The following is a 17,897-nucleotide window of genomic DNA, read 5'->3' as shown; positions in this document are numbered from 1 at the left end:
CATTGTTGCCATAGTGTCATTTCGTCCAAGTACCATTCATCAAGCAAAGACTACTAACGAGCGCTGGCCGGTGTGGCCGTGCGGTTCTAGGCGCTTCAGTCTGGAACCTCGTGACCGCTACGGTCGCAGGTTCGAATCTTGCCTCGGGCATGGATGTGTGTGATGTCCTTAAGTTAGTTAGGTTTGATCAGTTCTAGGTGACTGATGACCTCAGAAGTTAAGTCGTATAGTGCTCAGAGCCATTTGAACTACTAACGAACAGGCGGCACGCAGGTTATCCGTTAACAGTGCACTTGCTTTACAGCTACCACCTACACAGCTCATGTTCAACAGTGGAGGTTGAGCTGCAACTTCGTTACGGTATTGTAGGATCTCAAAGACTGGCGAGTGGGTGCAAAAGAAAATTTGCTATCTGACCGAAGCTTTCTGATTTTTGCCAACTGAGATTTTCAGTGAAACTGTTTAAGCTAGAATGCTAAATATTACACTACTGGTCATTAAAATTGCTACACCACTAAGATGACGTGCTACAGACGTGAAATTTAACCGACAGGAAAAAGATGCTGTGATATGCAAATGATTAACTTTTCAGAGCATTCACACAAGGTTGGCGCCGGAGGCGAACCTACAACGTGCTGACATGAGGAAAGTTTCCAACCGATTTCTCATACACAAACAGCAGTTGACCGGCGTTGCCTAGTGAAACGTTGTTGTGATGCCTCGTGTAAGGAGGTGAAATGCGTACCATCACGTATCCGACTTTGATAAAGGTCGGATTGTAGCCTATCGCGACTGCGGTTTATCGTATAGAGACATTGCTGCTCGCGCTGGTCGAGATCCAACGACTATTAGCAGAATATGGAATCGGTGGGTTCAGGAGGGTAATACGGAACGCCGTGCTGGATCGCAAAGGCCTCGTATCACTAGCAGGCGAGATGACAGGCATCTTATCCGCATGGCTGTAACTGATCGTGCAACCACGTCTCGATCCCTGAGTTAACAGATGGGGACGTTTGCAAGACAACAACCATCTTCACGTACAGTTCGACGACGTTTGCAGCAGTATGGACTATCAGCTCGGAGACCATGTCTGCGGTTACCCTTGCCGCTGCATCACAGACAGGAGCGCCTGCGATGGTGTACTCAACGACGAACCTGGGTGCACGAATGGCAAAACGTCATTTTTTCGAATGAATCCAGGTTCTGTTTACAGCATCATGATGGTCGCATCCGTGTTCGGTGACATCGCGGTGAACGCACATTGGAAGCGTGTATTAGTCATCGCCATACTTTCGTATCACCCGGCGTGATGGTATGGGGTGCCATTGGTTACACGTCTCGGTCACCTCTTGTTCGCATTGACGGCACTTCGAACAGTGGACGTTATATTTCCGATATGTTACGACCCGTGGCTCTACCCTTCATTCGATCCCTGCGAAACCCTACATTTCAGGAGGATAATGCACGACCGCATGTTGCAGGTCCTGCACGGGCCTTTCTGGATACAGAAAATGTTCGACTGCTGCCCTGACCAGCACATTCTCCAGATCTCTCACCAATTGAAAACGTCTGGTCAATGGTGGCCGAGCAACTGGCTCGTCACAATACGCCAGTCACTACTCTTGATGAACTGTGGTATCGTGTTGAAGTTGCATAGGCAGCTGTACCTGTACACGCCATCCAAGCTCTGTTTGACTCAATGCCCAGGCGTATCAAGGCCGTTAATACGGCCAAAGGTGGTTGTTCTGGGTATTGATTTCTCAGGATCTATGCACCCAAACTGTGTGATAATGTAATCACATGTCAGTTCTAGTATAATATATTTGTCCAATGAATACTAGTTTATCATCTGCATTTCTTCTTGGCGTAGCAATTTTAATGGCCAGTAGTGTATTTGATAGAATAAAACGAGAAATGAGAAATAGATCTCACATCTAACATACCATTTCATCTCACTTTAATTTCCTGTTAGGAATGCTTTGAATGAGAATTCTGTATCTTATTTTGAAAAATATGCAGCAGATTTTGGTACCAAATGTAGCAGAAATTTTGATACAGCTGACCTAGTTAATGAAATAGTGGCTTGCAAATTCCATTAGAAAAAACTGTTGAAGAGCCATGACACAGGTTTCGTTTTGGATATTTTGAAGTTTTTTTCTTCCCGAAGTGAGGGTTACAAGATGCTTAGCCAAACATCGATTGAGAATATTTATGACAATTCCAGTGTCTGCAGCATGTTTTCATTGCAATTTCAGTAGATTAAGGTTGACGAAATTAAATTAAATGATCGTATGGCGTTGATGGTCCGAAGCCCCTGCGACGTTGCAAGTCTTTTCAGTCGATGCCACACTGGGCCACTTGTGTGTCGATGATGATTAAATGATGAGGAGGAGGACACAATACCCACTTCCTGAGCGGAGAAAAATTTCCAACCCAGCCGGGAGTCGAACACGGGATCACTGAATAGCAGTCAGACACAATCTCATTTTGTTCGTTATTGTACGTTGCATTTGTTCAGGGTGGATATCGCATGACACCCACTGAATTTCATCGTTGATCCATTTTATTTTATTTTATTTTTTATCACAGAGGACAACTAACCCTCTGACCGTACACGCCGAACTACTGTGCCAGCTACCACTCAGCTGAGGGGGCGGATGAAGAGCAAGGAAAAAAAACTGCTTACGGTCGAGTTTATATAACGTAGAGTGTCAAATTTAACTGTATTGACGACAGAATGCGACACAGCTACTAAATTTGACTTCAGTGGCATACCGAAGCAGTTTGTGCGCTGGAAACTAAACTACTACAAAACATAATTCTTGGAACGAATATGTTCTCAACAATTATTTATAGAGAACATCAAAACAAACATATTTAGTTATTGTACACATGGTCCCCGATGGCAGTTTCTGATGCAGGCGGTGATTTACACAGAAGGTAGTTTAGCATACTAATTACAACATTGTCATTCACAGGAACAGGCCTGTAGGCACGCAGTACATCAATGGGCCATGGATTATCGTGTCCTTTCGAAGACTGCTGGCATGTACGTAATGGTATCAGCAGCGTCGGAAATTCTAGCTACGAGGTCTTCATCTTTTTCCACAATGGTTACATAAACCAGCTGCTTCATTTTAGAAATTCAGATACGTGATGTCAGGTGACCTGGGTGGCCTGACCACAGGAGCAACTCGGACGATCCCTCGATTCCTGAAGATGGTTATCGGATGATTCCTCACAGCAATAATGAAATGGGCTGGCATTCTATCATGCTGGAAATACATCCTTTGTCTAACATTCAGAAGTAGTCGCCAGCGGCCTTGCGACAGTATTAAAACCGGTTCCCGTCAGGTCATCGAAGTTAAGGGCTGTTAGACTTGGCTAGCACTTGTATGGGTGATCGTTCTGGCCAACCAAGTGCACTTGGTAACTGGAGTGCACTCAGCCCTTGTGACGCCAATTGAGGAGCTACTTTATTAAAAAGTAGCGGTTCCGGTCACGAAAACTGACAACGGCCAGGAGGACGGTCTGCTGATACCACGCCATCCATGTGCGCATCCAGTGACTTCCTTCGGCTGAGGAAGGCATGGTGGTCTTTCGGAACAGTGGGCTTTCTGAGGCCTGTTATAACAGAGAGCGTTACAGAGGTACATCCTCCAGCAGTTCTGGCAACACTTGTTCCACGAGGGGAATAGAAGAATTTAAGAACCAATCAATCTATTACTGGCAATGCCGTCCCACATATTAACACCAAATCGCCATTGATGAGCCCGAGGTCGAGTACCTCGTGGATTCACATGTGCCCAAACATCGGAAATGGGGATATCACACACATCCATGCCCGAGACAGGATTCGAACCTGCGACCGTAGCGGTCGCGCGGTTCCAGACTGTAGCGCCTAGAACCTTTCGGCCACCCCGGCCGGCTGGGATATTTGAATGTCAGTATATATTCCCAGTCAGCGACTCTGACACAACAGCTTACGTCAGCACTACTAACAAAATGTTCCCTAAAATTACAACCATATGTAACTTATAGAAATATATTTGTTTTGATGTTCTCTAACTCCCTATTAATTTGATCGAATAGTTTCGGGACCAGCTGTATATGCACTCTAAGACACAGAAAAACGACGCAACACAAAGGAATTATCCAAATGGGACAGAAATCGGTAGATGTGATGTAAATGTACAGACAAACAATTGATCCCAATTTCCAAAAAATTGGATGAGCTATTCAAGAGAAAGAGATTCATAAATTTAGCAAATCAAACTTCGTGGTCCACCATTGCCCTTTATGCGAATAATTGTTCGGCTTGGCATTGATTGACAGACTTGTGGTCGTCCTATTGAGGGATATCATGTCAAATTCTGTCCAATTGGAACGTTATACCGTCAAAATCCCGAGCTGGTTGGAGGGAACTACTCTTAATGCTCCAAACGTTCTCAATTGGGGAGAGATCCGACGTTCTTCTTGGCCGAGGTAGCGTCTGGCAAGCACGAATAGAAGTAGTAGGAACTCTCGCTGTGTGCGGGTGGGCATTATTACCTTGATGCAATGTAAGTCCAGGATGGCTTGGCATAAAAGACAACAAAACAGGGCGAAGAATATCGTAGACGTGTTGCCGCGCTGTAATGAAGCAGCGGATGGCAACCAAAGGGCTCCTGCTATGAAGTGAACTGGTATCCCAAACCATCACACCTGGCTGTCGGACCGTGTGGCGGGCGAGTGTCAGGTTGGTACACCACCGCTATCTGGGGCGTCTCCAGTCAAGTCTTCGGCCTGTAATCTCATTTACTGGAGTAGAATTGTCTTCAGTGATGATTCTCGCTTCGAATAGAGCCGCGATGACCAGTGAAGACATGTCTGGAGATACCCCGGAGAGTGGTGGGATAGAAACCTAATTTTCGCCCGCCATACGGCCAGGCAACCAGGACTGATAGTGTGAGATATCATTTCCTTTCACACCAAGACTCCTTTGGTTGTTATTCGCGGCACCTTTACAACACAGTGGTACGTAGACGATATTCTACGCCTCGTTTTCTTGCCTTTCATAGCAAGCCATCCTGGCCTTATGTTTCAGCAAGATAATGCCCGCCTCCATACGGCGAGAGTTTCTACTGCTTATCTTCGTGCTTACCAAAGCCTATCTTGACCAGGAAGACCGCCGGATCTATCCCCAAATGAGAACGTTTGGAACATTATGGACAGGGTGCCCCAACCAACTCGGGATTTTGAGGATCTAACGTGCCAGTTCGACAGTTTGGCACGATATCCCTCAGAAGGGCATCGAACAGTTCTACCAGTCAATGCCAAATGCTTGCATAGGGCCAGATGTGGACATAATCGTTACTGACTTGCTTAATTTGTGAAGATCTTTCTCTTGAATATATCATCCAATTTTTCTGAAAGTATAACCATTTGTTTGTCTCTACATGTACATTCCATCTGCCGATTTCCGTCCCATTCGAATAATTCCATTGTGGTGTGTTCTTTTTTGTCTTAGAGTGATGATGATGATGATGTTTGGTTTGTGGGGCGCTCAACTGCGTGGTTATCAGCGCCCGTACAAGTACCCAATCTTTTGCACAGTCCAATTTCGCCACTTTCCTGGATGATGATGAAATGATGAGGACAACACAAACACCCAGTCATCTCGAGGCAGGTGAAAATCCCTGACCCCGCCGGGAATCGAACCCGGGACCCCGTGCTCGGGAAGCGAGAACGCTACCGCGAGACCACGAGCGGCGGACTTTGTCTTAGAGTGTATTTCCTCCACATTTCAGCTTTCCCTTTTTGTTACCCACTGGCGTCCTATGTGAGCTCTTGATACAAATTTCTGCAGTTGTATCTCTTCCCCCAAAGGTCTCTTTAATTTTCCTGTGGATTTCATCTGTCTTTGCTCTGGTTATGTATGCTTCTACAACTTTGTATTTATTCTCGCCCCATTCTTAGAAAGATTTTTCTGCCCTTCCTGTCAATCTCATTTTTCAGGTGTCTGTATTTCGTTTCGTCAGCATTTCTATATTTTCCCCTTACGTCTGTTACATACAATATATCCTGAATTATCCACGGATTTCTCCTACGTCTTGCCGTTTTATTTGTTATGACCCTCTGCTGCATTCACTATTTCACCTCTCAAAGCTACCTATTCGTTTTCTATTGTATTCCTTTCCCCTGCTTCAGTCCAGTTTTGCCTAATGCTCCCTGTGACACTCTCATCAATCTTCGGTTGCTTCAATTTATCCATCACCTATCTCCTTAATTTCCCAAATTTTTACAATATCTTCAGTTTTATTAAGAAGTTTACGACCAATTAATTATGGTCAGAGTCCACATCTCCCACTTGAAATGTCTCATAGTTTATAATCTGTATCTGAAATCTCTGTGTCACTATTACATAATCAATCTGAAAGCTTCCAGTGTCCCCAAGTCTCTTCCTCATATATAAAAATCTTACGTGATTCTTAAACCATGTGTTGGCGATTATTAAATTATGCTCTGTGGAAAATTATACAGGGGAGCTTCCTCTTTTATTCCTTTCCTCCAGTACATGTTCTGCCACCATTTTTCCTTCTATTCCGTAGACTACTAGAGGATTCCAGTAATCAAATGGTTCAAATGGCTCTGAGCACTATGGGACTCAACATCTTAGGTCATAAGTCCCCTAGAACTTAGAACTACTTAAACCTAACTAACCTAAGGACACCACACACACCCATGCCCGAGGCAGGATTCGAACCTGCGACCGTAGCAGTCCCGCGGTTCCGGACTGCAGCGCCAGAACCGATTCCAGTAATCCATCACAATTAAATTTTCATCTCCTTCATCTATTTGAATAATTTATAATATTTCATCATACATTCTTTCAATGTCTTCATCATTTGCGGAGCTAGTTGGCATACAAACTTTTATTACTGTGGTGGGTGTTGGCTCCGTGTTTATCTTGGCTACGACAGTGAGTTCTCTATGCTGCTTATAATAGCTTACCCACGTTCCTATTTTCTTATTCAGTATTAGACCTAGTCCTGCATTATCCCTATCTGATTTTCTGTTGATAACTCTGTACTGACGTTACCAGAAATTCAGTACTTCCTGTAACCGCACTTCACTAATTCACACTACATCTAATTACAACTTACCAACTTCATTTTTTGAATTCTGTAATCTGTCAACCCTTTTAAGGTATTTAACGTTACACGTCCAACCAGCAGAATGCCAGTTTTGTTCTTCCTGGTGATGACATCCCAATCCAGAGATTCGAATGGGGGACTGTTTTATCTCTGGAATAATTTACCCGAGAGAATTCCATCATTATTTAACCATACAGTAGAGCAGCATGCCCTAGGGGCAGCTATAGTTTCACCTTGATATCAGTCGTTTACAGTACCAACAGAGTAAGGCGATGTTGGCTAACGTTACAAGGCCAGATCAGTCAATCATGCAGACTACTGCTCCTACGACTACCGAAAGGCTGTTGGCTCTCTCCAGGAACCACTCTGGCCCCTTCACAGATAATCCTCAGATGTGGCTGCACGTACAGTCCAGCAGTTTGTATCGTTTCGTCTGTGTAGCTCATTTAAGAAATAGTTTTCAATAACGCTTCACTTTTATTAAACCTACCTTACAAATTACAAAGTTTACTAAATGAGTATAGAGAAAATTCTGGGGTGGGAGGGGATGGCGTAGCCTTGGCGGTTCTGCCACGGGTGCAGGATCACCTTGGCATGGCTCTGATTGCAGCCACAGCAGTCACATCCTTCCAACAAGCACAATGTGATCACCAGTGGCTCTAAACGCATGAATGTAGGCCTAGCACCAGATAAAGACTTTGAAGTAGTTATAGGGGCGGAAAACGTACAACGTCTCGGTATTAAAATGGAATATTCATCGGATGAGTCGGACTATCTATGCTGTGTGATGGACTATACAGTGAAGAAAATGACGACAGAATATGATCCGCCTCATACTCCTATTGATGTTCCTGTCATTGTACTTAAGGTGATAGTACTTGATACGCATGGTGAGACACTGCTTGAATTAACTTTAGGCGATGCACACATTTACAACAACATTCGAGTGTCCTGAATACACTCCTGGAAATGGAAAAAAGAACACATTGACACCGGTGTGTCAGACCCACCATACTTGCTCCGGACACTGCGAGAGGGCTGTACAAGCAATGATCACACGCACGGCACAGCGGACACACCAGGAACCGCGGTGTTGGCCGTCGAATGGCGCTAGCTGCGCAGCATTTGTGCACCGCCGCCGTCAGTGTCAGCCAGTTTGCCGTGGCATACGGAGCTCCATCGCAGTCTTTAACACTGGTAGCATGCCGCGACAGCGTGGACGTGAACCGTATGTGCAGTTGACGGACTTTGAGCGAGGGCGTATAGTGGGCATGCGGGAGGCCGGGTGGACGTACCGCCGAATTGCTCAACACGTGGGGCGTGAGGTCTCCACAGTACATCGATGTTGTCGCCAGTGGTCGGCGGAAGGTGCACGTGCCCGTCGACCTGGGACCGGACCGCAGCGACGCACGGATGCACGCCAAGACCGTAGGATCCTACGCAGTGCCGTAGGGGACCGCACCGCCACTTCCCAGCAAATTAGGGACACTGTTGCTCCTGGGGTATCGGCGAGGACCATTCGCAACCGTCTCCATGAAGCTAGGCTACGGTCCCGCACACCGTTAGGCCGTCTTCCGCTCACGCCCCAACATCGTGCAGCCCGCCTCCAGTGGTGTCGCGACAGGCGTGAATGGAGGGACGAATGGAGACGTGTCGTCTTCAGCGATGAGAGTCGCTTCTGCCTTGGTGCCAATGATGGTCGTATGTGTGTTTGGCGCCGTGCAGGTGAGCGTCACAATCAGGACTGCATACGACCGAGGCACACAGGGCCAACACCCGGCATCATGGTATGGGGAGCGATCTCCTACACTGGCCGTACACCACTGGTGATCGTCGAGGGGACACTGAATAGTGCACGGTACATCCAAACCGTCATCGAACCCATCGTTCTACCATTCCTAGACCGGCAAGGGAACTTGCTGTTCCAACAGGACAATGCATGTCCGCATGTATCCCGTGCCACCCAACGTGCTCTAGAAGGTGTAAGTCAACTACCCTGGCCAGCAAGATCTCCGGATCTGTCCCCCATTGAGCATGTTTGGGACTGGATGAAGCGTCGTCTCACGCGGTCTGCACGTCCAGCACGAACGCTGGTCCAACTGAGGCACCAGGTGGAAATGGCATGGCAAGCCGTTCCACAGGACTACATCCAGCATCTCTATGATCGTCTCCATGGGAGAATAGCAGCCTGCATTGCTGCGAAAGGTGGATATACACTGTACTAGTGCCGACATTGTGCATGCTCTGTTGCCTGTGTCTATATGCCTGTGGTTCTGTCAGTGTGATCATGTGATGTATCTGACCCCAGGAATGTGTCAATAAAGTTTCCCCTTCCTGGGACAATGAATTCACGGTGTTCTTATTTCAATTTCCAGGAGTGTATGTTGGGTAGATTTGGGCCAAACAGCGAGGTCATCTGTCTCATCGGATTAAGGTTCAAATGGATCTGAGCACTATGGGACTTAACTGCTGAGGTCATCAGTCCCCCTACTTAAACCTGACTAACCTAAGGACATCACACACATCCATGCCCGAGGCAGGATTCGAACCTGCGACCGAAGCGGTCGCGCGGTTCCACACTGCAGCGCCTAGAACCGCTCGGCCACTCATCGGATTAAGGAAGGATGCGGAAGGAAGTCGGCAGCGTCCTTTCTAAGGAACCATTCAGGCATTTGCCTGAAGCGATTTAGGGAAATCACGGAAAACCTAAATCAGAATGGCCAGACATGGTATTGAACCGTTGTCCTCCCAGATGCCAGCCCTGTGTGCTTCCTGAATATGTATGATCTATACTGTACACTAGCATTTGCAGTAGATAGACTAACAAGCTGGCATCTTTTCGTAAGAGGGTCGTGCTATGACTTTGTTGAGACTTTAGACCAAGTGGCGCAATGCGCGAATACCTGTATTTGCCCTATACCAAAGAGTGTAAGTATCGAGCCCATCACGTTCGTAGAAGCTGACTTTGCAAACTGTGTTGCAATGTATGTATTCGCACTTATTGGACACGGTATAATACAGGCTGAATTCAAAGCTTATAGAAGACGTCTGTTTCCAAAATACTCTACTACAACACGTTGTTTGTAAATAAACCGATGTTGTTATTTCCTTCCACACAGCTTTGCTACTTACCACTGAACCTGTGTGTCAGGGCCAAGAGGAACTGTATGTTACTTCTACTATACTGCAAAAAGAATTGGCCGGAATGTAGCACAGTACCTAACTGCTGGCAGGGATGGTCACGGGAATGCACGGCTGCAAGGAGACCGGGCTCCAGACAGCCACGTGGCGCTAGCGGGAAGGAAAACCATTGTGTTCGGCAGATCGCTCTGGCACATCGTACTGCGTCTACAGCAGTTTCAGCAGCAATTGGCACCACAGTGTCACTACGAACTGTTACAAACCGATTACTTCAAGAACACCTCCCAGCCAGACGCCCTGTATTGTGCATTCCACTGACGCCAAATCACTGCTGTGTGCGACTTAAGTAGTGTCAAGTGAGAACACATTGCAGGGAAGGGTGGAGGTCAGTTGTATCTACTGATGAGAGCTGGTTCTGCCTCTGTACCGTGTGTAAGGAGGCTGTTTAGGTTTTTATGTTGGTAACGCCACGTAGCGCCCTGTATGAAAATCACTGACTGTGCTGCGTGCAGTCTGTGGCTGGTTTGCATTGTTGGAATATTTGCTAGACTTGGGCAGTTGGATGTGAACAGCGCGTAGCGTTGCGCAGTTGGAGGTGAGCCGCCAGCAGTGGTGGATGTGGGGAGAGAGATGGCAGAATTTTGAGAGCGGACGATCTGGACGTGTGTCCATCGGAAAGAGTAAATTTATAATATTGGATATCATGAACAGATATATATAGATGACGACTTTTGAACATTGTTAAGGTAAATACATTGTTTGTTCTCTATCAAAATCTTTCATTTGCTAACTATGCCTATCAGTAGTTAGTGCCTTCAGTAGTTAGAATCTTTTATTCAGCGCCGGTCGGGGTGGCCGAGCGGTTCTAGGCGCTACAGTCTGGAACCGAGCGACCGCTACGGCCGCAGGTTCGAATCATGGGTGTGTGTGATGTCCTTAGGTTAGTTAGGTTTAAGTTATTTTAAGTTCTAGGGGACTGATGATCTCAGAAGTTAAGTCGCATAGTGCTCAGAGCCATTTGAACCATTTTTTTATTCAGCTGGCAGTATTGGCGTACGCCGTATTGCAGTAGACTGACAAGGGAACCTCCACATCGCACCCCCCTCAGATTTAGTTATAAGTTGGCACAGTGGATAGGCCTTGAAAAACTGAACACAGATCAATCGAGAAAACAGGAAGAAGTTGTGTGGAACTATGAAAAAACTAAGCAAAATATACAAATTGAGTAGTCCATGCGCAAGATACGCAACATCAAGGATAGGCTGAGCTCAGGAGCGCGGTGGTACCGTGGTTAACGTGAGCAGCTGCGTAACGACAGGTCCTTGGTTCAAGTCTTCCCTCGAGAGAAAAGTTTACTTTCTTTATTTTCGCAAAGTTATGATCTGTCCGTTCGTTCATTGACGTCTCTGTTCACTGTAATAAGTTTAGTGTCTGTGTTTTCCGACCGCACCGCAAAACCGTGCTATTAGTAGACGAAAGGACGTGCCTATCCAATGGGAACCGAAAACATTTAATCGCAAGGTCATAGGTCAACCGATTCCTCCATAGGAAAACACGTCTGATATATTCTATACGACACTGGTGACGGCATGTGCGTCACATGACAGGAATATGTTGTCGACCCACCTAACTTGTACACTTGGCGAATGGGTAAAAAGATTCTTCTACCTTGCCCGATTTAGGTTTTCTTGTGGATGTGATAATCACTCCCAAAGAAGTGTGTTTCGATGTTTTGTTTAGGTGTAGCGTCCCCATACTACGGCGCAGTTACCTCGTATCGGACGGACGGACGGACAGATAATAATTGTCTGAAAATAAAAAATTAAATTTTTCAGTCGAGAGAAAACTTGAACAAAGGACTTCTCGTTCCGCAGCTGTTCACGCTAACCACGGGACCACGGCGCTCCTGAGCTCACATTATCCTTGATGTTGCCTGTCTTGCGCATGGGCCGGCCAGTGTGGCGAAGCGGTTAAAGGCGCTACAGTCTGGAACCGCGTGACCGCTACGGTCGCAGGTTCGAATCCTGCCTCGGGCATGATGTGTGTGATGTCCTTAGGTTAGTTAGGTTTAAGTAGTTCTAAGTTCTAGGGGACTGATGACCTTAGAAGTTAAGTCCCATAGTGCTCAGAGCCATTTGAACCGTTTGTCTTGCGCATGGACTACTCAATTTGTATATTTTGCTTAGTTTTTTCATAGTTCCACACACCTTCTTCCTGTTTTCTCGATTGATCTGCGTTCAGTTTTTCAAGGCCTATCCACTGTGCCAACTTATAACTAAATCTGAGGGAGGTGCGATGGCGAGGTTCCCTTGTGAGTAACGAAGATTTTTGTGAGGTAAGTGATTCATGAAAGGTATAGGTTATTGTTAGTCAGGGCCATTCTTTTGTAGCGATCTGCACATAGAAACGATCGTGGTCCCCTCATTCTGATTGGCTCTGAGCACTATGGGACTCAACTGCTGTGGTCATAAGTCCCCTAGAACTTAGAACTACTTAAACCTAACTAACCTAAGGACAGCACACAACACCCAGCCATCACGAGGCAGAGAAAATCCCTGACCCCGCCGGGAATCGAACCCGGGAACCCGGGCGTGGGAAGCGAGAACGCTACCGCACGACCACGAGATGCGGGCCCCTCATTCTGAGTCGAGTGCATTCCAGATAGTGATATAAAGAAGTGTAAGTGAAAGATAAAAAGAAATTCCCTCATTGACAGAAGCATTATAATTCGTCAACTTCCAAAGAATTCGCAAAAAAGAGTCAGGGTATGAAATGCTCCTAAAAAGCCATGTGGCTCACATAATAAGATGTACAAACTATGTTAGTGAGATTATTTTAAGTAAATCGAGATATACATTGTAAGAATGAGATAATGGAAAATGGAGGTAATATATTTGCTCCAGTACATAAGAAACTCAAATCTACCTAAATAGATATTTAAGCTGTATGAGTGATTTCTTGGGAAAGACTTAGTTTCAAGGATGGGCATAAACGTGTAACTGAATCTTTTTGTCGACTACCAGTCTGACCCATAGATGTAATGGAAAACTTTCGAGAAAATCACAGTTCTCTAGTGATACTGTCATCACTAAGGGTGAACTTAACCATTCACCACTCAGATGGGATAACTTCAAGTGCTAGGTATGACAAGACATCGTACGAAAAAATATTGATAGTCTTCTCTCAATCTTACATACAACAGATAGTTCGGAAGTCCACTCATGACAGAAATATATTGACTATAATGGCAACATATAAAACTGAATGCTCTGGGGATGTCAACTTTAAAACTGCCATCACTGACTATGACAAAGTTGTGGCAACAATGATTAATAAAATACAAAGTACTGCTAAAATAAGTAGACAGATTTATAGGTTCAGAAAACTAGGTAGAGCGCAGCGTCATGTCTCAATGAGAAACTTGGAAGAAGAGCATGTAGAGGAACTGTGGTTGAAATTTAAAAGAATTATTGACCAAGCACTGGATACGTATGTACCTAGTAGGACAGTTCGTGATGGAGGGTCCCTCCATGGTATATAACCCCCATAAAAAAACTTCTAAAAAGGCAGCGGCAACTGTAGAATAAGTGGAAAACATAAAATATGCTATCGATTGACAGAGGCAAAATGAAACACATTTGGATGTCGAAAGGGCTATGCGTGAAGCTATTAGTTACTACCGCAGCAGGATTCTATCGAAAAACCTCACAAAAACCCCAAAGAAATTCCGGTCATATGTCAAGACTGTCAGTGGCACCAAAGTTAGTGGTCAACACTCATGGATGACACAGGAACTGAAATGAAGAGTAGGAAAGCTAAAATATAAATTCTGAAGTCTGTTTCCAAAATGCCCTTTACAAACGAAAATTCGTGAGTATTGCCCCTATTTATTTCTCGCACTATAGCAAAATAAGCGATATAGATATTAGTATCAATCGTGTTGAAAATAGGTCAAATCGCTGGAACTGAAAGCTCTAGTATCCGCCGGTGGAATCCTTGTCAGATTCTTTACATAATTTTCGACTGTGTTAGTCTCTCTTTTAACTATAATATGCTGAAAATCTCGGACAGGGTGTGGTACCCCCTAGGTGCGGAAAGCACCGTCACACTTGTCTAAAAGAAGGGTAAAAAACTGATCCACGGAGCTACTGTCCAGTATCTTTGACATCCATCTGTTGTAGAATCTTAGAGCTTATATCAAGCTCAAGCGGAATGAGGTATTTGGAACAGAATGACCTCACCAATGCCACCCAGGATGATTTCCGAAAACATTGGTCATGCGAAACCTAGCGTTTTTCTCACATGACTTTCTGAGAGCCAGGGATCAAAGCAGTCAGATAAATGCAGCAGTATTTCTTGACTTTTGAAAAGCAGAAACACTTGTTGCTGGCCCAGCACTGAAATCTGCAATAGTTTGCGGAAGGGTTTCACTTCTGTCACGCTGAATGATTCTCTTCAGTCGTCGTTAACCCCATTCTTGCATGATCTTTTTCCGGCGGCAGCGATGTCGGAGATTTGATGTTTTACCGGTTCCTGATATTCACAGTACACTCGCGAACTGATCGTACGGGAAAACCCCCACTTCATCGCTACCTCGGAGATGCTGTGTCCCATCGCTTGTGCGTCGACTACAACACCACGTTCAAACTCTCTTAAATTCTGATAACCTGCCATTGTAGCAGCAGTAACCGATCTAACAACTGCGCCAGACACTTGTCTTATAGAGGCATTGCCGACCGCAGCGCCGTATTCTGCCTGTTTACATATCTCTGCATTTGAATACGCATGCCTATACCAGCTTCTTTGGCGCTTCGGTGTACATTGTCCACACACTTATCAGAACTTACTGTTTGGTGAAAAGAGATAGGTTGAATAATTCGTCTTGCACTGACCGTTCATCAAACTTGCTTCTTCAGCCCATGCAGAGGGGCTTGATGCTAGTGATGAGAATTTTCAGAAATCCAACATCGATTGTTCTGCGGTAAATGCAGCCAAGATTCATCGCAAAAAAGCATTTCAAGATCAACTTCTCCATTAGGGACAGACTGTAATACTGAGTTGCAGAACTGACTTCGAGCAACAGTACCGGAATTGATGAGTATTTGCTCTGGAGTTATTTTTAAGGTTTCAGTTTGTTTTTTAGTTGTTGTTGTTAAGAGTAATTTCGATCTCTGCTCTTATTTAAAATGAATTTTGTTATTTCTGGCCCATTCTTAAATTTTTCTCACTTCCGTATTAGAAACGGTCTTATCTGCAGATGAGGCCGTTTCTTTTCGTGAGTATTACCAAGCAGTCAACAAAGGCGATGGTTTGTGTTGTGTAACTGAAGTTGAGAAATTAGTTGTGTGTTCCAGAATCTCGGCTCACAATAGGGACCTAGTGAGCATTCTTTGTTTATTTCCCTGTCAATATTGCTGTTGTTGGCTGATAAGACTGCCGTTCTTTCACAAAAATAATTTTTAACGAAATTGCTTGTATGTACAACGAGTCTTCGACTCAGCTTGGTGGCCTAATATTCTCAATGCGCAACAGAGATGTCAGTGTTCTAAGAATTAAAGCAATTTCTACATCTTTCAGATGTATAAACATGCTTACCAACTTTCGTATGTGTCACACAATTCTTTCTTGGTGTTGCGAATTTTCTTCCATCAGTGTATAAACTTTGATAGTATAAGCTCGAATAATCAGGTACAATGTTTTGTCGTTTCAAAAGCTCGAGACAAGCTTAACATATCAGATGACTTACAAAGAACGGTCGTAATACAGACCGATATTCCTTGTGGACTCTAAATCATTGTAAAAGACTAATTAAAGACACAAGAAATGAGATTAGACTGTTACGAAAGAAGAACTCAGTTATAGGCGTTACATGGAATTCAGGCATATGTGGAAATGAAATGAAAGACCAACAGGCCAAAGAGATCATCATAAGAGGAAGTTAGCTATAGCAACGTTCCAAAACTTCCATGAAAGAAATGTCATGAAAAGTAACTCTGAAAGATTAGAGGAGCAACGGCAACCGCCAAAGGACTTAGTACAAAAGCAAATTTTCAACAGTGGACCAAAGACGCCATTAAATTACTGATCTCTCCCAACAGCACAGCAATGCTAATGGGATAGCGGAAATAATGCTTTCTACATCGATTCAGAATAACCATAAACACTATGTGCCCATACACTACAGGCAATTAAACTGTGGACCACCTATTACTGGACCGCAGAAACGTGGACAAGGAGAGAGGAAAATTACTGAAAAGTTTAACAATGAGTGACGGAAACGGGACAGGTGCCAAGATTGAACAGATGCAACTGATTTTAAAAGAATTTTACAAATTTTGTATTTCGGTAGAGTAGTCAAATGCATGAATTTCAATTATCATTTGCACAACAAAATCTGAACCACTTTTAAGACAGTAGAAACAATTTAATATCCAAAATATCTGTTTTTATATATAACAAAGTTAGTAATCGAGTAAACCAACATTTGTAGTATTACTCTATGATTGAAAAATTTTAACCAAATTAAAACAAGTACCGAACGGTGTTTTAATGATCATGATTTTATGAGATTCCATACCTAGTGATCAATGTTAATAAGCATTTGTTAAATCTGTTACGGAAAAATGCTTTCAGCCAGCTAGTTTCGACATTAACTCCTCTGGTCTGGGGACTGGTTAGTAATTCACATCTGACCAGGAGTTTATTTTACACTTGAAGCCTCAGCACAGCCGTAGTCGCCAGCTAGCCTGGAGCCGATCTGATTTGTCTTTACTTCCATAGTTGACTGCCGTTGGCACTGGTCATGCTGCTGGCTTCAAGATAGCGTGGAGCTCGACATGCTTACTACATCCGAGGGTCCCGGCGGAAGTTCCAGTCCTCCCTCGAGCATGGGTGTGTGTGTTTGTCCTTAGGATAATTTAGGTTAAGTAGTGTGTACGCTTAGGGACTGATGACCCTTAAGATTTCACACACATTTGAACACATCCGAGGTCGCACATTTATACCGCTTCAAATTATTAGTATAATTTTCAGACCTAACGACTTCTATTAAATTCAATGCGTCTTGGATGGTGGACCTGAATTGTAATGCAAACAATCCGAAAATACAGGGTGTTTCAAAATGACCGGTATATTTGAAACGGCAATAAAAACTAAAAGAGCAGCGATAGAAATACACCGTTTGATGCAATATGCTTGGGACAACAGTACATTTTCAGGCGGACAAACTTTCGAAATTACAGTAGTTACAATTTTCAACAACAGATGGCGCTGCAAGTGATGTGAAAGATATAGAAGACAACGCAGTCTGTGGGTGCGCCATTCTGTACGTCGTCTTTCTGCTGTAAGCGTGTGCTGTTCACAACGTGCAAGTGTGCTGTAGACAACATGGTTTATTCCTTAGAACAGAGGATTTTTCTGGTGTTGGAATTCCACCGCCTAGAACACAGTGTTGTTGCAACAAGACGAAGTTTTCAACGGAGGTTTAATGTAACCAAAGGACCGAAAAGCGATACAATAAAGGATCTGCTTGAAAAATTTCAACGGACTGGGAACGTGACGGATGAACGTGCTGGAAAGGTAGGGCGACCGCGTACGGCAACCACAGAGGGCAACGCGCAG

At 44.6% G+C, this 17,897-nt stretch overlaps 1 long non-coding RNA gene across 1 annotated transcript in view; it reads left to right on the top strand.

Annotated features, from left to right (window-relative positions):
- Window positions 1-5,612: 5,612 nt before the first annotated feature.
- Window positions 5,613-17,897, top strand: part of LOC126183809 (uncharacterized) — a 280,828-nt gene continuing 268,543 nt past the window's right edge. The window contains exon 1 of the long non-coding RNA XR_007536818.1: window positions 5,613-5,668. This is a non-coding gene — a long non-coding RNA (uncharacterized LOC126183809). The remainder of the gene's footprint in view (window positions 5,669-17,897) is intronic.

Source organism: Schistocerca cancellata, chromosome 4 (genome assembly GCF_023864275.1).
Source record: "Schistocerca cancellata isolate TAMUIC-IGC-003103 chromosome 4, iqSchCanc2.1, whole genome shotgun sequence".
Taxonomy (NCBI): domain Eukaryota; kingdom Metazoa; phylum Arthropoda; class Insecta; order Orthoptera; family Acrididae; genus Schistocerca; species Schistocerca cancellata.
Note: the sequence above shows the minus strand (reverse complement) of the source record. Positions and strands in the feature narration are given on the sequence as shown.